This window comes from Sminthopsis crassicaudata, chromosome 3, assembly GCF_048593235.1.
Source record: "Sminthopsis crassicaudata isolate SCR6 chromosome 3, ASM4859323v1, whole genome shotgun sequence".
Classification (NCBI taxonomy): domain Eukaryota; kingdom Metazoa; phylum Chordata; class Mammalia; order Dasyuromorphia; family Dasyuridae; genus Sminthopsis; species Sminthopsis crassicaudata.
In genome coordinates, this window is record NC_133619.1 from 183,771,583 (window position 1) to 183,794,325 (window position 22,743).

Genomic DNA, 22,743 nt, shown 5'->3' on the forward strand with positions numbered 1-22,743 from the left:
TGTTTCACATAATCATTGACTTGATTATCCTTTAAAAGTCATCAATTTGTCATAAGAAATCTCCAACCACTTCCATTGAACTCTGTCAATTCATCATCAGAGAAGGAGAAAGATTATATGTAATCATAAATTAAGAGATAGAAAGACCTCCTAAATCACCTAGTCCAACCCTCTAATTTTACAGAAGAGAAAATTGATACTTAACGAAATTTAAGTGACTTGTTGAAAGTCAAATGGGGCAGAGCCAAAAATAGTAAGTAGAACTCTAAAATCCACTATTTTCCATATTCTACCATGACACCTTTCTAATATTGATTGGTCTAGATTTTTGATATGTGTTGCTACTTCATTTATGGTGTTTGTGCCACAGTACTACACATTTGACAATGGTCTTGTTTTACTTATTTCACATGACCACTCTTTTCTTTTCATTTAAATGGAAACCTCTTTCAGGGACAGTGGTCACATCTAATGCTTTTTTTTTTTTTAATATTAATTATTGAATCCAATCAAGCACAATTAACACAGATACTCCAGAAATCCTTTTTAACTGAAGGCAGATGTGAAAGTTTTATGGGATATTAGAGAGTATAAAATAAATGCAAGAATAATATAATGTATCATCACATCAATTTATGTGATGATATGTTATGATACAGGAAGCACCTGTCAGTGGCTGCTAGAGGTCTAACTCAGACCTGTAGAATGAATCTCTTCATGTGAGAGGATGATGATGATACAAAGAGACTGAGAGGCACTTGGTATTCTCTGACTCTCTCTTGAGAGGCAGTTGCATTATCTGACCTTCCTATTGAGAGGCAGTTTTGACCTCTCTCCTCTTCCCTCTGCCTCCAATTTATTTCATTTCTAGTCCATGAGCAACACCTGTGTCAGTAAAACCTGCTTTGCAACTCCTTTAGATGTTATGATTCACAGCTGTGGAGACTCTCGGAGAATTGACCTGCCCCTTCATTTAGGCATGGTCCTTAACAATGATAATGATAAACATTGTGATAGCTCTCACCTAGGCTGGTGAACTATGAAATATCATTTATATTAAGTCTGTTTGATCCACCAATCCAACAATAAACTAAATATTGTTTCCCTCGATGTTGTTTCAATGTCCTCTTGTACTTTTAAATTTGATAAGATGAAAGAAAATAATGTTTTCATAGAAATCCAAATTCTGTAATATCTCTCCAGAAAGTGATATTCTATAGTTTCATGGGTGTACTTAGTTTCAAGAAGCAATGTTCTTACATATTTGGATAGATAGCATAACTTTAAACACTTTAAACTTTCTATCAGACTCATGCTAAACTTGCAGATGGAAAACAACATTTTATGAATAAAAGTATATACAAGCTGTAGTGGGTGAGTCCATTAGAGAGGAGTATACCTACCTGCAACATTTTTAGCTTCTCCACTTAGTTTTATTGATATTTAGTGAGTTGAAGGTTGATAATGCTCATGTCTCCATATTGAGGACTAATAACACAATTAAAATAAGTAATACATTTAGCTACCTCAAAGTAAATGAGTAACCTGACTTAACTGGTATGTGCAACAAGACTGAGACGTCCTTGAAACAACTGGCTACATGAGTGCAAGGAAAGAGGAAGAGCCATACATCAAAATATGCTATATGCTTATTTGTTTCCTATAAAGCCTGGTAGAGATGGAAGTCCAGAGGCATTAATTCATATTGCCCTTTTTAATGTAAAACAACTATTAGAAATGACTAAGTATACAATGCTTGAAATCTCATGGAGCTGTGGGCTCACAGCTCATGCATGATGTGTTTACATCTCTGATACCATTGCCAGCTAAAATACAAAAGAAGGCATATGTAGACACTTCCAACTATAGTCAAATGGAGAAACATATATTTTGCTTGAAGAAATGAGGAATTTTCTTTTTCTTTGTGAGGTCAATGAAGTCTGGCTATTTAAATCAAATAAAAACAAAGCCTCCCTCAAAATGGCATAAACAAATGATACTCAATGGTTGGACCACAGACCCCTTAAAGGACCACAGAGAAACTGCAAGAAGTCTGGTATTCTATATGACAGCACTAATTGGATATTTCTTTAATTATGAATCCTGAGAATAATGTGTGTGTTTTAACCACAGAGATGCTTTTGATCATTTTGTACTGTTTTCAGTCTAGATTCCTGATTTTCTTCTTATAGGGAATTCATGGTGTGCAAATCACCTCTATTTATAGAGATTTATAACTCTTCTGTAACTTATATAGTCTTAGAAAAGGATTTGGATCACAAAGTATTAAAGGAAGATTAATGTACAAGTAGGTCAAAAAGTTAGGTTGAGGCCATATATGTGACTTAAAAATCTGAGCAGAGGAGCATATATTTTATACTCAGAGCAAATGGAAGCCAATGCAATTGATTGAATAGGCAGGCTACAAGGTCATCTTTGTGTTAAAAGAAGAGGAAAAAAATGGATTATACATTCATGCAGCTTAACTATGCACCAGGAACTGTACTAATAGCTTTAGAAATATAACATTTGATTCTCAGCATATTGCTGTAAGTGATATTGTTGCTATCCCCATTTTATAGTTGAGGAAATTGAGGCAAACAGAGTTTAAGTGTTACATAGAGTCACACAGCTAGTCAGTATCCATCAGACGAAATTAAAGCACGTCTAAATAAAAAAAAAACATACATATATGAAAGAATAGAAAAGTTAAGAGTGTAAACAATTGCACATGTCACACAGAAACTACCTTCTAATACCTTAAAGCTCTGACTTTCTGATTCCAAATATAGATTTTTTTACTATAATACATTGCATTAAGTTCAAATATTATATTTTCACAAACATGAATGAGACAAGGGAAAGCATACCATAATATATAAGGATTTATTTTTGGAATCTTTTGATGAGCTTTTTATATGACTAAGCATGGAAACACAAAAACAAAATTATGCCCAGTGATTCAAAAGAAAGAGTAAATATGATTATAGTAGAATATGTACCATGGTGGCAAAAACTATTTTTCTATATATTATTGTATTTCCAGCACCTAATACACTTTCTGACATATATAAGTGCTTCATAAAATCTTGAATAATGTAGTCTTAGAGAAATAAATTTCTATAATTTTTTTTCTATTTTTCCTCAATTTTTTATCAATAGCTAATGCCTGTGTCAGCTTAAAAATAATTGCAGGCTTTTTTGGTATTAGAAGAACTATATATAAACAAAAGTGGAAAGCACTCCTGAGATATTTTTGTAGCTTCTTAAAATAGTACAAAATCTGACAACTAAAGTTTCTATTGCCAAAATTTCTGGGAAAAGCATCAGTGGGGGAAATTATACATCTGTTAATGTACAAATAATCAATGCTCACAATTTCATAATAAAATTATATTAATAATTGATCACTTTCTCACTACTTCAAAAGGTTCACACTTTGTAAGCAATACTATAAAAACACTAAGACTCAAAACTTGAATAGAATTTCAGCATTCCCTCTTATTCATTCCAATAAATGTGAGCTATTAATTCAAGAAACTTCTTATATTTGCAAATAGCTTCAAGGTAATTCCAAAAGGTTTTATTATTATACTCATTCATGCTTTGAACTCAGTAGTAATTAAAGATATAATTGAAGTAAAATAATTCAGTAAAAGAAGTTCTGGTGCTGAAATCCAAAGAAGGAATCTTACTTGAGCAAATTATGTTTGTTATAGAAGAGTTGATTATGTCTACTCCAAATACTCCAGTTATTTTTTAACACCTGATGAACAATTAATTGAAGGAACTGAATCATAACAATCTTCACATTTAAAATACAAATAAGAGCAGAATGAAGTTGCAGATGAGGAAATGGCTTATAAATTCTTCTTATAGAAGCAAACAAATGAGTTGGTGAAATTGGCTTTATCATGTTTTCAAAGGCAAATTAAAACAAAATATCATTTAATGGAAGGGCATTTTCTCATATCAGGACTTCATGATAACATGTTGAATATTTGCATGGAGTATCATGCAAAATAGACCAATATAAATAATTATATTTTGTGTATTGATTTATATTGCAGAGGATGAAAACTTACAGGAAGTCCATGAAGAACTTTATAATCAACACGTATTTTGTTCTTTAATGCTTCCTCAGGATGAATATAGATTGATGAAAAGTCAAAAAACTTGGGACAGAACAGGGTATCCTCTTGTTACAAACCAAGAAGATCTAAAGAAAAATGCACCGGGGGAAATTAACCTCTATAAAGTCCAAACACCTCTGGGAAACTTCTGTAAAAATGTCAAGTGGGGACATCTTGGAATAGCTGAATATGTGGCTGGAGCCTCAGCAGGAACCACAGACTTTCACCTTCTGGATTATTTGACAAGTCAGAGGTCTGAGTCTAGGAACACTGACTGAACCTCAGCTGATTGTGAACACCAGGCCTAACTGTGCTGCTGAGATGGGCCCTGTGTGAGAAATAACCAGCACCAGTGAATGCAGAAGCAGCAGGGCATGGATGCTACTGGGTGTGAATGCTTTGAGAAGGGTGGAACACTTGGTTTAAGATTCCTTTAAAAAAAAATAAAAAATATGAAAAAGTTAACCACCTAGAAAAGGAGGTATAGAATTTCAAAAATTAATTTAATGATGGAAATAATTCTTTGAAATTTAGATTTAGGCAAGGAGAAGCCAGTGAAGCTATGAGAGACCAAGAAATAACAAAATAGATTATAAAGAATGAGAAAATATAACAGAATATGAAACATAGTATAAGAAAAATGACAGATCTGGAAAGCAGATCAAGAATAGAAAATATAAGCTGCCAGAAAGTTGTGACCAAAAAGAGAACCTTGACACAATAATGCAGGAATAGTTCAAGAAAATTGTCCCTGGAGTGATAGAATGTGAGAGGAAAGTAGAAATAGAAAAAAATCACTGATCATCACCTCAAAGAGATAGTTTGTGAAAAACACATTGGAATATTATTACTAAATTTTGAAACCCCCAGATCAAAGAAAAAATTTTGCAAGAAAGAAGGAAAAAAATATTATTTAAATATGCTGGAGCTGCAGTTAGAATTTTATAAGACATCAGCAGTTTACAATAAAAGATAAGAAAAATTTAAAAAAAATAGGCTCAAGACAATTTTTCCTCTATTTCTTTGTTCAGGGATTAGCCCCTGTAAGTCAGTCAGTCTCTGAAGAACATTGATAATGAAATTGCCCAAATACTCTGGGAGCATGCTCCTTGAACTTGGGCAGGACCCCAGTAATTAGAATACTTTACTTCTGTTTAGAGTGTATGCAGAATGTAATCTAGGTGAATTCTATTCTTAAAACATTAAGTTTATGCCATTGTTACTTGTCTCCTCCCCCCATAACAGTTTAGAGTAACACTGCTTATGAAAGAGAAAATCAATCAGAGTGGTCTGGGTAAAGATGAATTAATTTGTCCAGATTGCAGGAGATAACTGAATCTCATGACAAAATCATGTTCTCACCAGGGAAAGCTGAACATTTTAGCCCATTTGATCATTAATATGTCTATCCCCTCATTAATTATTCACCAATCACAGTTGATTTTTATTTGTCAGGAGCAATCCTTTAAGGATGTTTAAAAATTCAAACATTCAATGATCTCCATGGTTTTATTTTGGTTATTGAGAGAAATTATAAAGTTGTTGCTTATCAATTAGTCTAATTAATAGATTGATTTTTAATTACCTAGAATCTCTCTTTAGGAATTTTCATTTATCTCAATGAGAATAGTTAAGTATGTTTAGATGAATAATAGAAAATATAAGCTAGGAATAAATAATATAGTACACTAATTCCTTATATCAATAGATCATGAATAGAACTTTGACATGATGAATTTTGTTTGATTCTTCAAGAAGAATCTAGTCTTGATTTCCCTTTTTAATTTTATATCATCAATTCTTTTTCCATACTTGGTACCATTAGCATTCTATCCACTTGTCTTCCTGCTCTTCTTTGTGGAACATACATTTTCAGTAGCTCCCAAAGTTTCTGTCCTTATCTTCATAGCAGATATAATTAAAATGTTTAATTGTGCTTTCCCCAGTGAATTCACACATCTTTCTTTTATAAGTTTCATGATAGATCATTATTGGATTGGTGTTGTGGAAATAATCCTAGATTGGGGTTAAAGGACTATGGTCTGAATCTTGACTCTTCCATTTGGATGACCTTGAGCCACTTAACCAGTCAGGGCTTTGGCTCCTCTATTTGAAAATGAGGTGTTAACACTAGACAGCTATATAACCTTCTCATTCTCATTATTTTGTCCTGTTATTAATTGAGCACAAAATGGTACAGACTATTTGTAAAACACTTTAAAGTACATTAACTATCTGCCCTAAACATTTGACACAGAACTACTGGGTGCACTCAAATCATCTGAATGATGGACTTTGATCACCTAGAAGAGAAAGTATTAGTTAAAATTTTAATCTTATTGTACTGAAATGTTCATGCCATAGTTTTCTTGTGCAATATGCCAAATAATCAGATCACCAGAATATCTACAAATTTTACATATAATAGCATTAGTTAATAAATAAAATGCACCTCCATGGGGCAAAATCCTATTATTATTCACTGAGTTTTCAAAAGAAAATTCTGTTGGAAAAAGTACTTTCTCAAATTTCATGTTCTAAGTATGAAAAGTTACATATTTCAATCTGTAAATTATATGCTCTCAGATCGTAATTGTCCCTAAGATTTAAGAAAATCATCTAGAACATTTGAATTGTAGCTAGAGATTTTAAAAATGAACAGAATCACACATACCAGTTCCAAGACTAAATTTTAACCATTAACAGTGATTTTTGCTTCTGTTACTTGTTATAAATGGAGGAAATATGTAGGGAAAATACATCCTTGTCTTGCACAACTTGTGAATTTGGTATCTTTTGGTTTGGTTGCTTTTTAAAAACATTACAGAACTGCCTATGTCACAAAAATGAACCAGACTACTTTATTCTGCTTGTCTTTCCTGAAATAGCAAGCATCAGGTAATTTTCCATAGTATTTTTAGCACATCAGTGCTCCATATGCTATAAGAAAGTCACTGAAGTCTGGCAGTAATTTAGAAAGGCTTTTGACATGCTTGTCCAATGTTATTTCTGAATAGGAAGTGCCTGAGGTTGTGGTTATAGGAAAAGGGAGAATCACATAGTAACAAAGACAAAAAGTGGTAGCCCCAAATCAGTAAAATACATTTAAAAATTCCAACAGAGAGGTATAAACAAAAAAGGGAGTGAAGGAGATATATTGGATTTCTTTTTTATTATAGCATCATCAAATCTATGGAGCTTGTTAATAAATGAACAATTCTAATTATTATAATGTCTTTCGAATTTTAAATATTTGAAAACCCACCTTTTGGAAAAATATCCAATATAATACAATTAAAATTCAATGCAATATACACATAATGATGCAGAGCACTACGTAATATTTTTTATGTGAACTAATATAGAAAATACTTCAGATTCCTAATTTTCTTAGAATTTGTACCGACCTGTAATTTAACTGACCCACTTAGCAGAGATCAATCAACCACACAGAAGGTAAGTTCAATCATATAAGGGACGTTTTTCACTTAAGTACTTAAATTAACAGTACCAAGAACAGTTTCTGGCATATGGTAGAAACCCCATAAGTGCTTCTTGATTAATTGATTGTAGAGGTTAGTAATGACTAATCAATTTAATAATGTTCTAATATCCCAATGCATCTGTGCTTTAGTGGGTGGTACTTTTTTCATTAATTAATTAATCAAATCATTTTGCTACTGCTATGTAAAGGAACATAAAAATATGTTCTCTATTAAAAATGCTCATCTTTATATATTTTACTCTTGTATTATATCTTTAAAACATTGCGTTTTAAACACCTGTATATAGATAAAATGCTATATTTTCTACGTTTGCTTCTCAATAAAAATTGGAGTCTTCTTTTGGATTCTACTTTATTTATTCACTGATATTTATCCATGTTAATATTAATTGGTTGTAGTGGAAAGTTCTTTGAAACCAGCATAAATCCTAGTAATATGTAGTTTAGAAATTTTATTGGCATTTTTATATTAAATAATATACCTCCCTTGTAAAAAGAAAAAGAAAAAAATGGAGAAAAATAATTCAGCAAAATTAGTCAAATCATTTACTATATTTTTATATTTAAAATAATAAATCATTTCATATTTTGTCATTTTTTTTTATTTTTCTTGTTTTTTAGTTAACATAATTTTTTTCTCTCATTCCCATTTCATATCCATACTGGGGGAAAGTGAAAGAAGAAAAAATTCTAACAAATTTGTATAGTTAAAAATATCAAATTCCCACATGGCCTATGACCAAAAATTCAGTTTTATTCTATGTATTTCAATTATACCAGGATTTGCTTGTTCATTGCGCAAGTGATGAGAATTTATTTATATTTCCTTGACTAATTCCCATTTCTATATCACTTTAAGATTATAAAATGTTTTCCACATGACAATTTTTTGAAGCAAGTATTGCATGCATTATTTTCCTTTCATAGAAAAGGACATTGTTGTTCAGGGAGGGTTAGTGATTTGTCTAATTTCATAGCACTAGTGAACTTTGGTGTTCATAGCTAAAAAAAACTCTGGTCGACTCCATGTTCAGAGTTTACCATACCATGAGGCTCATTTATTTCCCCTTAGAATATCCCCAGAAAAGCAGTTTGAGAAAATAAAAGTACATTCTAATATTATGTGATAAAGGTATTTTGTTAATACCATGGTACAATTAAAAATATTTGTACATAAATCAAAGTTTTTTTATTTCAGCTTAAGTAAATCTACCAGAAAGTACTCCCATTGTACTTTTTTTTTCTTCTACATTCTCTGGGTTTATAGAATATAGTTGAGAAGTACATAAAAAAGAATTGTTTGAGAAGAATTAGTTTTTGGTACAGTGTTTGAAACCTATGTGATTAATCTTGGCTAGCTTCTAGCAAACTCTCTGATGGCCAAATATTTCCATTCTGTTAGTTCATTTCCAGGAATCTCTCAGTCTGAAAGGGTAAAGCATGGAAGAAAAGAAAACAGGAAATTTGCTATAGGAAAAGGTTACATGGGATAGAAAGAAGGGAGAAAGAGGGGCAGATTCAGAAAGAAAAATTTCTGAATTAAATAGATTTTAAAAAGTTTGGGGGCAATAAGGATATATCTAAGTGAACATAGCAATTGAACTGTAATCATTTCTATACATATAATAGGAACTTGGGCTTAACTCAAGCTTAAAAGATGATGTAACTACATTCAAATACAAAAGTATATTGAAAATTATTTCCATAATTGGCTGATGTCAATAATAAAGTAAAATAATATTATTAAGAAAATTAGATTGATCATCAAATTGTCCTTATCAAAGATAATTCCAATGATCTTTAGTCAAAAAGTAGATGGAGAAATTATATCATCTAAACCAACTTTTGCAAATATTACTGTAATAGGACAGATAGGCATCAAGGCTTATAATTAAGAGCTATAACTGTGTTTAATATTATCCTTTTTGTGAATAACTCAAAGATAAGTAAGAAAATCACTTTACTAAAAATTATAAGTTGTGAGACTTTAGAAAAAAATTAAAATGCATACACTATGATACATATATATGTGTGTGTGAAATAATATACCTATATAATACAAGTGATATGTTATCAGTGGAAATATAATTTAATGGAGAAAAATTATATGAAAAAGGTGATGTTTAGATAGAACCAGCATAAATTTTTAAATGGAGCTGCTATAATTATGGTCAACATTAAACAATAAAAGAAATCTAGAATATATTGCTTCATTTAAATCATTTAGTTACTGGAAGAAAGGAGGATGTTTTATGAAAACTTTAGTTGGGGGAGGTAGTGGTTATTTCTGGATGGAGAGGAGTTTTCGCACAAGCCTAAGCACTGAGTCTAGGGCATCTAGGGGAAAAAGTACATTAATAAGTAAGCAGTGTGCTCAATGCAGAGCAATTGAATGTCTAGGGGAATAGAAAGGTCGATTTAGGGGAAAGATGAAAGGAACTTATTAGTTACATTTTGCCTGTGCAGTGACTAAGGAGTAAACACAAGAAGAAAGGAGAAATCACTTAATATGATGCTGGTGAAATAAAAAAAGGATTAGTAAATTATATTAATTTGAGAAACTTTACATTGGATCTCAGGATTTTTTTTAGAAATAACTACCTTAGGGAAAATCTAGCAGCTGATGAATTAATCAAAACCAAACTCTAGAGATTACTGAAAGGTTCAAATGATACAGGCTAATCTTAGGGGTTTACTTTTTACACTTTTTCATATCTATACAGCTGGAATAATCTACCATATTTTGACAATATCTCAAGAGAAAAAGTCATAAGAGTAGTCAGTGTGACAAACTAAATAGAATGCTAGACTTGGATTCAGGTTGACTTGGGTTCAAATAATACTATTTTTGTGGTAATGGGAAAATAACTTAACCGGGAATATAACAATAACAATAATAAGAGTAACAAAAACGTTTTCTTAAACATTTTGCAAATACTATCAAGAACCATATAAGTTACTATTATTATCCCCCCAAACATCATAGCTTGTAGATTTCTCTGATGAACGATGTGAAATCACTTTTTCCTGACTTCATTGCATCATCTAGCTACTTTTAGACTATTTGTCTTCCAGGACAATTGAAAGTGTTTAGTGATATAATGTGTAAAAGCATGAATATACAAATATATTCATATATGTTGTTATTATTATTAGATATAGATGTTATAAAATCATGCAGAGAGATGCTCTTAGAACTTGAAAACTTGGAACTAGATCTGAAACAAGGAAACAAGTTTAAATGTTTTTGTTACTATTTGGATCAATTTGCATCTTGGAACCTTAATGTCATCATTTGAAGGAGCTTCTGGATTTTTTTTTTTAATGGAGATGTCTCATTAAATAAATGTTTTCTTCTAATGTCTATCACTATTTAATATGCAAAGTATAGTTGCATTGGGGGGGGGTGATGGTGAAGACAACTGGAGTTAAACATTAGTTTCTCATGGTCACACAGTTTCTGTGACCTAATTTGAATTCAGATCCTCTTGGCTTCAGGATCTAGGTTGCAGATCCACTGCAAATCACCTAACTATCTCTATTTCCTGTTGTCCTGTTATTTTCAATCATGAGCCAATTTGGAGTTTCTTTGTCAAAAATACTGGAGTAGTTTGTAATTTCCTATTTCAGATCATTTTATAGATGAGGATACTGAAGCTAACAGGATTAAGTGACTTCCCCTGATCATACAGATAGTAAATGCCTAAGGTTGGATTTGAGCTCAGGAAGAGGAATCTTCCTAATTCTAATCTTGGTGTTTTAGCCACTATACCACTGAGCAGCTCAAATTACCATCTTAGTTTCCTAAGACACTGAGAAGTGTCTTGTAAGAAGATTTGCTTATCCAGGATTTCAGTCAGTTTGGTTAGAGGTGAAACTTGAACATAGATCTTCCTGACTTCTAGATCTCTATAAGCAACTGAGCCTGAAGTCAGAAAAATCTGAGTTTATATCCTACTTCATTCCATCATAAGTTGGGTTACCTTGACAAGTAGGTTAACCTCTGTCTTCCTTAGTGTTCTTAACTATAAAATGAAGAAGATGATGATGATGATGATATCATCTTCCTCTTCAGGCTATTCTGTGGGTCTAATGAAATATTTGTAAAATGTTTAAGACGGTGTCTGACATTAAACACTAAATAAATTTTTGCTCTCTCCTTCCCAATCTACTCTACCATGTTGCTTCTTGTGTATATGGCATTTATAAAATTATTCAACAATTTCAATGATCCCAAGCTGTTCTCTATCTTCAAACCATCTTTGTAACAACATGGAGATGCTGTATGGCTGTGAATCATGGAACAGTGCCATCTTCAAAAAAATAAAAAATAAAGATGATCCAAACAGCAATTCAGCTATTGAAGCAATAAAGTATTAGTGGGCTTTATAATCAAAGAAACATATGATTGTAAAGGGTCATAGGACCAAAAAAAATGATAGTGCAAGAAGTGCAAATGTTAGTGATCAACAACTCAACTTCTTCATTTTATAAGAGGACTTAAGCCAAGACTTAAGATAGACTTGACCAAGACCACACATGTTGCAAGGAGCAAGGGTAAAATTCAAAGTGAGGCCTTCTGATTCCAAGCTATTCATTCATGCAGGTGAAGAAATGGATAAAAGTAAACCAACATAACTGTTATGCTGGTATCCATAAAAATAGCAAAAACACCCCAAAGATCTCCAGTGAGTAAAACAAACACTCTTCAAGAGATTTATAAAAGAAAATTGTCAAAAATTCCACAGGATGAGATGGAAGAAATGAGCTGTGATCTGAACTAGGAGAGGAAGTATTTTTAGCAATAAAATCCTAAATAGTTTGAAGCATTCAAGTAATATTTGTATCTTCTATCTCAGGCTAACTGGGAGGTCATTGGCAAGCATTAAAGCATTATATAAATATTAAATTTAATTTTTATCATAAAGAAAAAACAATTTGAATTTCATCTCATTTAGTGTTCTAAAAGACCAAAATAGAAAAGAAGGCACAATTCATTTAGTTTTTCATTTTAAAATCACAGAAAAATGAGGGTCCTGCATTAATTGATCTCTACAGTCTTTTCCAGTACAATCATTCTGGTACTTTGTGAGAGCTAGAGAGATTAAGTGATTTTCTTAAGGTCTAAGAAGTAAGAATGAAGAATAGAACTCAAAACGAGAGTCACATAAACCCCATTCTAGAAGAATGAAAAGAGACGTTTTGAAAACAATAGAGATAGGAAATAATAACAATAACAACAAAAACAATAACAGCAAAAACAACAATCTAGATATTTTTGACACTTCAATTCATTCTCTTCCCATTAAATCATGATTCTATTCATTCACTTGCTTCTCCCCAATACCCTTAATTTCATTTTCCCCTAAGGCACAGGTTATTGATAATATAATTCTGCTCACAGGTTTGTTTGAGAGCTAATATTTTCTTGTTTTTGTACTTATATTATTTATCAGAATGATTAACCATGGCAAACACATTTTATATATATATATATATATATATATATATATATATATATATATGATTTAATTCTTACTTCAATATTTCAAGGAATTTTGCTTAGTATTTTAACTTTCCATAGATCTCTCCACCTTTAATCTCCACATGTATGTCTTATATTTAAAAATTAAATTGAAGATTTAACTAATAAAGGCATAGCACAGCTCCTCAAAAGACATGGCAAGTTGATTTTACATAACTATTTCATGACATATATACATATATAAATTATATATGTATATATTCACACATATATATGTGTCTCTTTCTACTCTATAAAACATTAAAACAGAGGGGATGCAGACAGAAAAATAGTGACAGATTTGTGTATGTGTGTGTGGAGGGGGAATCTGTGCTTTAATAACTGTAGGTAACATGCACTTGAAAATTCTTTCTACCAATACATATCTTCTCTGCAAACTATAATCTTTGTTGCATGGTGCACTGAGAGTTTAAGTGGCTTTTCTATAGTAACAAAACAAGTGTCACACATTGGGCTTGATTCTAGTTCTTCCTAACTCCAAAAATGCCCTCTATTTACTAAATCAAATTGCCTTTCAAATACTGATTTATAAAGTCAAAATAATACAGCCAAGTAAGACCTATCATATTAAATTTATAGTTTTTGCAATATTTGACAGCACTATAACAGTACAAGTTTTTTTAAAAAAATGATTACATCTATTTATTATTATTGGTTGTACCGGGATTTCTGGGAAATTGAATAAAAGGGAAACAAAAATTCAAGAATCATATAGACAAAACTTTGTCTATATAAAAACCCATAAACAACAACAAAAAAGGTGTCTTTTAGGATAGGAGGTATATTTGTTCTATATTCTTTCTAAGAATATAGTTTCCACTGAGTGAATTCCCATTTATTAGGGAATGGCTGAATAAGTTATAGTATATGAATATTATGGAATATAATAACCTATAATATATATATACCTATATATATATATATATATAATATAATAACCTATAAGAATGGTCAGCAGGATAATTTCAGAAAGAGCTGGAAAGACATATAAACTCATGCTAAGTGAAGTGAGTAGAACCAAGATAACAAGAAGATTATGAGATGACCAGCTCTGATGGGTGTGACTCTGCAGCAATGAGGTGACTTCAGGCCAGTTCCAATAGATTTGTAGTGGAAAGAGTTATCTGCATCCAGAAAGAGGACTGTGGAGACTGAATGTGGATCACAACATATATTTTTAATTATTTTTTGTTTTGTTTGTTTGCTTTTTTTTACTTTCACACTTTGCTTCTTTTTTGATCTGGTTTTTCTTGTGCAGCACGATAAATGTGGAAATATGTATAGAAGAATTGCACATGTTTAACATATTTTGGGAGAGCATCAGGGGAAGGGAAAGAGGAAAAATTTGGACACAAGGGTTTGTAAGGGTAAATGTTGAAAACTATCTGCATATATTTTGAAAAGAAAAACCTATTGTTAAAAAACGAGCATAGTTTCCAAAAATTACATCACTGAATTGGTCTATAAAAATGAAGAAACTAGAGGGTGATCAAAACTTCCTCTATTTCCTTGCTTGAGGATATTTGAAAAGCCACTTAAAAATAACTACTTTTCTGATAATAATAAAGCAACCACAAAGAACCAACTCAAAAGATAACAAATTATTTGGCAAATCTAAACTAAAAATTAGACCATTCAATTATTTGATTTTAAGAAAGTTGTTTAGTTTTTTCAATCTTCTCATTTTATTTAAACTTCCTTTTGGGGTTTTCTTAACAAAGATGTTAGAATAGTTTATGATTTTTCTCCAGTTCATTTAACAGATGAGGAAACTGAAGCAAATAGGGGTAAGTGACTTGTCCAGAGTCATATATTTAGTAGTGTCTGAGATCAGATTTGAACTCAGGTCTTCCTGAACCTATGCATGGTACTCTATCCAGTGTGTCACCTCACTACGAGGTTTTAAGAATATGATGTGACTATATACATGCATATATGAATATACACATACATATATAATGCACCCATATACATGTATATGAGTGTATACACACATGTGCTATTTTTAATTCATTTAATATTTCCATTTAAATTTTAGCCTTTTTCAGGAATTCCAGAATAATATTGTTAGCCAGGGCATTATACGTCTGACATGTCTGTTCTAGATGATAGATAAGTCTTTACAAAAAAAAAAAAAAAATTATGAAAGTCCATCTTACAAGCACTAGTTTCAGGAGGATCTACTAAAATTAAAAGGCTTTGTGTATGGGCCCAAAGATAGTATGGCAGATATTTAAAAACCATTGGACCTATGTTTAAATAAACTCATCAAAATATTGCTGTTAGTGTCACATATTTTGAAGTCATAAAAATCTCAATGATTCTGTATTATAATAACTTGGAGCAGAGTTGGGATTATGAATGTTGGGAGCACTAAAGGCCACAAAATCTGAGGTCCCCAAAATCAACTGTGACAAAAACAATTGTGACAAAAACAATTGTGACAAATTTTGAGCTAGAGGACCCTTCTTTAAAAACTGGTTCTGCTACTTACTAAACTTTGGCCTCAGTTTTTTCATCCAGAAAACTAAGGTGATAAAGTAATAGGGACCAGAAGCCCTCTCTGAGTCCCTTTCAAACTTAAATCCATAATCTTATAATTTTTATAATATTAAGTAAATCATTTACATAAAATGAGGGTTTAAAAATAGTTCTCTTGTCAGGAAGCTAAATAAAATAGAAACAAAATTAATGAAATTAAGGCTACATATATGTGCCACTGAATTTTTTGTATTATTTCAAAGAAACGTGGCAAAGTTTAGTCAATGTTATAATAGCAACTCATAATACAAAATTGATATCCAAATATGTGTTGGATTTCAAACAGGTAGACTTTTGACAAGAGGTCATTTCTTTTCCTTATTTAAAAGTTATTGAGCAAGATTACAAAATATTATATTAGATGCACAGATGCAGCCCTCAGTTTACTTACAAATTCCATTATTTTTTCAACCAGGGAAGGAGTAATTTCTGGGGCACTGCAGTGAAAAGGGAAGTTATCTTTCTTACTTACTCATTAAAATACTTATTCTTACTTACTTATTAAATTTTACTTGCTCATTAAAATAGCAGAGCATCCCCCAAATACTATAAGGCATTACAAATAGGATGACATGAGTACATGTCAACAAGTCACCTGAAAATTGTGATCAATAAAAAAAATATATATATATAAGGAGACATAAGATCACCCCTTAAATCCATGAATGAAGAAAATCAATGCTTGGGAAAATTTCCCTGGAGGGGAATGGTGGAATTTGGAAACTGTAAAAGGAGCAATGAAAATAAGAGGAGCAGATGGTAGCTATTAAATCAGAATAACATTGCCTTTCACAAAAGACTGAAATCAAATGTCATGAACTTCTATCACTGACAACAGAGGAAAGCAGCAAGTTATCTTTGGACTTTAAAAATATGTTATATGCAGTATTATATTATAAATAGTTATACATTCTGCTTTAGTAGAATACCATGCACCTGGTGGCTGTTCAATAAGGTCTTATGATGACATCTTAATTTTAATACAGTTGTGTGTTAGGAAATTTTGAAGAAAGGGCAATGATTGCTAAAATAATTTGTATACATTATGTATTGTAAAATTGAGGAAATAATAAAAATAAGAGAACATATTTTAAATGTAAATATTTTTTATCAATTTGTTCATTTTATTGTTACAACCCAAGCCATTTGAGACCACATATTATTTGAGGATAGTGTTATATAAATTTACTTCAATATAATCATTAATAATGTTTAAGTTCATTATTTGAAATGATGAAAAATCCTTGGCACATTTTCCTCACCTGTGTTTTCACTACTCAAGCTATCAGTCCTCAAGCTATCATATTAACACATTAGGAATGTATGGATCAATTCAGATATCACTACAGATATGTGCATATATGACTTTTTAAATTTCATGAATTATTTTCCTAAGGTCTTGCACCATTTGTTCTCTTGATCTCTCAATAGCCAAACTGTATATTCATATGGAAATAAAATTAAATGTCTGAGATTTTTTTTTTCCATTTCCAAAAAGAAGAAAAAGAAAGGAAGGAGGAGGAGGAGGAGATGCAGGAGGAGGAATAAGAAGAGGAGCAGGAGAAGGAGGAGGAATAGGAAGAGGAGCAGGAGAAGGAGGAAGAGGAGGAGGAGGAGAAGCAAAAGAAGCAGAAGAAGCAGCAGCAGAAGGAGGAGGAGAAGAAGGAGGAGGAGGAGGAGGAGGAGGAGGAGGAGGAGGAGGAGGAGGAGGAGGAGGAGGAAGGAAGGCAGGCAAAGCAGAGAAAGAGGAGAAACAGGATGAGGGTATGAGGGAGATGAAGAAGAGGAGGAGGAGGAGGAGAAAGAGGAAGAGAAGGAAAAGACTATGATGATGATGATGACATTACTTTTAGTACCATTGCAAATGGAATAATATTTGAATTGCCCGAGTTTGAAAACTTCAGATCATTGCTTTGAAAGCCTAGAAGGAGACTGAATGATCCCAACTAAATAAAGCATACTCCTAGCTTTTTCTTAAGTTCCACACATTTTAAAATTAATATTATGTTTGCTGTTTGATTTATATTGCTCTATATATCAATGTCTTTAAACTTTGACTAAGAGAGTCAAGGCTCCCTTTCATTGCTTAAATTTGAGTTATAAGTTCATTTAATTTTAAAACAATGTAGTCTATAAATTCCATCACTGTAATCAGTTTGTAAAGTAGATACGTTACTAAAATGAAGAGAATTTTAAGACATAATGCTTTCATTCCATATCATACATATAAATACACTTTTTTAATGTTAACATACTGTCAGACTCTATCTTAGCACAGTTCCTAATCTCCCTAGCTTGACCCTATGATGATAGTATATGAAATTTAGCAAATTTCTAGAAGCATATTCCTGGAAGCATTGCCTAGAAATCTGTCATCATAGGAGTTGTCCTAGGTTTCTCAATCAAGAAAGTCTGAATCTACACAAAGAAATTGATAATGATGGAGTGATAGCATGCTCAAGTTTTTTTTTTTTTTTTTTTTTTTTTTTTTTTTTTTTTTTTTTTTTTTTTTCCCCCACTCTGGCATTCAAAACTCTTCATGATCTCACTCTAACATTTTTACATTTTTTCAGTCTTATTTATGCTACTTTCTTTCCCATTGACCAATTCTATGTTCCGAGTCAATGTTCTTCATCATTCCCATTCCCAAAACATATCTGAAATTTTATGTCATTCTCTTCTCTCAAGCTATTCTCTGAACCCAGAAAGGTCTCAGCTACACATCTTCTAGAAATGTTGTTCATTCTTCCAGTGTAATGAAGACTTTACTTTTTGTTCCAATTGAAGTCAGGGAATCACATCAATGGTCAGAATTTAAAGATATTTCAGAGGCTAACTAGTTCAATTAATAAAAATCAATTTTATTACAAACTTAATAAGTAATCATTAAGCCATTTTCTAAAAACCACTGGTATGAGTATTATTTGGAATTGTTTTTCTGAACTGTGAAAAAAAGAACTAGATTGGAATAAAAGTACTGAGTGAATTGAAAGTATTTTAAAGTATTTGGAACTATAAATCATGGAAAAGAAGTTCATCCTCAGAATAACTGATTGTCAAGCAAAATGACATTGAGGTCATATGACCAAAGACTTAAGTCCATGAAGGAGCTCAGAAGTCAACTAGTGCAACCCCTTCCTTTTTTTTTTTTTTTTTTTTTTTTTTTTTTTTTGATGAGGAAACTGAGGCCAAGGAAATTAAATAATTTGACTAAGGTAAAATAAGTTACACAAATGTAACCATCCGGAATATTTTTAACCCAGGTACTTTGACTTCAGAGTCATACTAATCATAATTTTCTATTGGTCACTGATGAAAAATTAGCCAGTCTCCTAATACAAGTGACATTGCTTTACAGAATAATGAATTCTAGGTGGCCAGCACACAAGAATTTAGCCATCATATTGTTCCTTGGAATGTGTCTCTTATAATGTGAGTAGGATAACAAAATGCAAATCTTTGGGATTAAATAACAATAAAAATTCAATTCAATAATTGTTTATTAGGTATTTACTATGTGGTTATGTGCAAAGCAGTATTAGATGGAGGACTGATGTAGGGAAGTTGAGGCATGAACAAATAATCATGATAGAAGAATAACATGTTCTAAAATATTTACATTTTTATCACTGTGGTGATAAAGAATGAAAATTAAGGTAATGTCCATTACTCAGGAAATGGCTGGACAAGTTGTGTTTTATGTTAGTGATAGAATACTATTGTTATAAGAAATAATGAGCTGAATGATATTAGAAAAAATTGAATAGACTTGCATGAAATAATGAAAAGCAAAATGAACAGAACCATCGGAGAAGAGGAGAATAAAAATGAAGTGGATGAGGACAAAAGGAAAAGATGGAAGAGGAGGAGGAGGAGGAGGAGGAGGAGGAAGGAGAAGAGGAAAAAGAGAAGGAAGAGGAGACTTTAAGAATAAAAATTCCCAGAGAACTCAGCAGCCCACCCATCCCTTTCCTCTCTGTGGATATGAGTGAGTGTGTGTGTGTGTGCTCATGATGTGTCTATGTGTATATATATATACAACCAAAATAAAACCAACATTGCTATCTCAATAATTTGAATTTTTCAAATGTTTTCTCTTCTAATCACACTCAAATTAAAAGGTAGATTAATCAGGCCTCTCATACATAAATCTTGCAATTTACTCTTCTCAAAGAAATAAATAATAATGGAAATCTATCTATCTCAGTTGAATGTAAGATCCTTCAGAGCAAGAATTATTTCATTTGTATATTTATATTTATATTCCCAATATCTAGCTCAGTGCTTGATACTATAATAATAATAATAATGCAATTACATATATATCATTACATAGGCATATACAAATGATATAATTACATATATTAGATGTAAATATATAATAATAACATATGCTTGACTCTATGCTAAGCATTTTATAATAATTATTTCATTGGATTCTCATAACCCAGGGAAATAAGTATAATTATTATTCTCATTTTACAGATGAGGAAACCAAGGAAATTAGAAATTTAATATTTTATCTAGGATCACACAGTTGGCAAAAGTCTGAGACTGGATTTTAAATAAAGTATTTAATGAATTCTTCTTGATTGATTGATAAGAGATAGGCTTACTAATACTTATTTTTAATACTAACCAATTGATACCTTGGATGAAATTTGTCACTTGTAAAGTACAAGCTAGCTATCTGGAGGGCCTCAGGGTCAGCCAGAGTCAGGATAGTTTAAAATCCTTAGTCTTCAGGGAGAGAAGTGAAGGAGGCAGGCAAACAAAATCCTGGATTCTGGAGTCCAGAGTCACCAACCTCTCTTCTCCTCTTCAACCTCCTGCCACCAAGTGATCCTGGCCTCTCTCCCCTGCCCTCAAATCCTTGCCTACATTATCTTAACACCAAACATTCAGTGAGCACCCATGGTGAGAAAAGCCATTATCCAAATATATGTTAATAGAGTCATTATCTCACATGGAATAGGTAATTAGCCTTAAGTGTTCCATTGTCTGATTCAAGCACACCTTTTTGGAGTTTCAGCCCTCTACAATCACTTGTGGCAAAATCTAACTTCAGAAATATAATGTAATGCAATATTGGTAAACAACAATGATTTATGTACTAATATTAAATCAAAAGTCAATAGATATGTGATGTTCTGGAAAGTTTCTTTCATTGTGTCTAATAAAACAGCTTTTCCAAAATTTTCCCAGAAAATCAGTGGTGCTTTTTTATAAAAGAGAAATCCGAGAAAGATTGAAATATTTAAGAAAAGTTTCAAAAATGTCAGAAACTATTTTAAGTGCCTATTGTGTTTCAGGTACTATGTTAGGAAAAGACCAAAAAAAATCCCCCCAAAATTTTAAAACCCTAAATAACAACCAACAACAAAACAAAACAATCCCCCCTTCCAATAGCTTATATTGTATCAGAGGAAATAAAATGCACACATGAAATATTAATAAATTCAAAACATATGCAAAGTAATAATCTTTGATTTTTTGAATGCTCGGTTTTCAAATGTTATATAATTTATATTGGGGGAGTCAAATAATAGTAACTCCAATATGTAAGAGTTAGAGGTGACAATGGAAATTCAGTTCATTCAGGCACTCAAAAGTATATCAAAAGTATAGGACAATCTAAAGTTCTGCAAGGTCATAATCTGTTAATAATATATCACCTTGGGTTACTTGGGATATGCCTTTTTAATATAATTTCTCATGATTATATTGTTGTTGAAGGAAAAGTTATTAGGAGATATCTTACTCTACCAGATGAAATATTTTGTAATCATCTCACTATAAGACAAGTGAGAAAAAAATATGCACAATGGGATCTTATATTCATTGCCCACTTGTCAAGTGTATGTTAATCTAGATATTTCTCCACTAGCAGATGAGAACTGCTAGGTTCTTTTCAAGCTCCAAGCCCTAGGGGGATTCACCAATTTCTTATCTGCCCAGAAAGGAAGTTCAAGCTCTGCTGCCTCCTTCCCAGGGGGATGAAATTGACTTTATTGAAACATATTGGGACTTGCTTAGCAATATAGCTTTGTGGGAGACTGGTCATTAATGACCACAGAAGAGCATAGTAATGACCACAGAAGGTATAGTAAGTCAGAAATTTGCTCAATCTGGAACATCTCAGCTATTGAACTAAAGAACAGAAGGAAATGGAGTGGGATTCCATGTCTAGAATGCTACACCTTGAGGGAAGAAAAGGAGATTAGAATTTATCTGGGACAAATTCTGTACTCATTGAAGTCACTTGGAATAGGGACTGAGACTAATGAAAAATGTATTCCCCAGTGTGATGTGTGAAGAAGCAAAGACAACTTTGATTTCCTAATTTCAGGGAATTTGACAAAAAAAGAAAAGGAATAAAAACATATATAATAGGGGAATAAAAGAAAAAAAAATACTGAAGTTACCAATGATCTTAGAAGAAAATTCTGCTGAAAAAAATTAAGTGCATGAAATAAAATAACAGGTTACCTATTAATAATAAAAGGGAAAAATGCATTTAAATAAATCCAAAAATCTCAATAAATATGGCGAGACTAAAAAAAAAAAAAAAATGAAGCAACACAAGAAGAGGCAGCAAAACCTTTGGATTCCCAAGAGTATAGAATCACAGCTGGGTGTTCCCAAATGGCACAAGAAAGAAATTACAATCTTCAAAGCAGAAAGCTATGGCATATACAGGAGAAAGAATGACAGAATTAAAAAACATGAATCTGTTTTAGTGAATCTTTCCAAGAAGGAAAGAGAAAACATTTTAATTCTATGAAGAACACAGACTAAAGAATAAATAAAGATATAAAAAGATTGTAAATGAAAGAATAAAAGTTTAGAATAGACAGAAAAGATAATTAATGAAGACATCTTTTTTAGAAAATACAAAATATTTTAAAAGTAACAAAACAAATTAAAGGAGAGAAAGAAAGGTAGGATTTTAATCAATAATGGAGAAAGAAAGATGAGAGATAATTAAATTATAAAAAAAGAAAGAATGAAAAATAAAT

General features: G+C 31.6%; 1 long non-coding RNA gene across 9 annotated transcripts in view; it reads right to left on the reverse strand.

Annotated features, from left to right (window-relative positions):
* Nucleotides 1-22,743, reverse strand: part of LOC141560912 (uncharacterized) — a 506,908-nt gene that overhangs the window by 467,401 nt on the left and 16,764 nt on the right. The gene's annotated exons all lie outside the window — the stretch shown is intronic.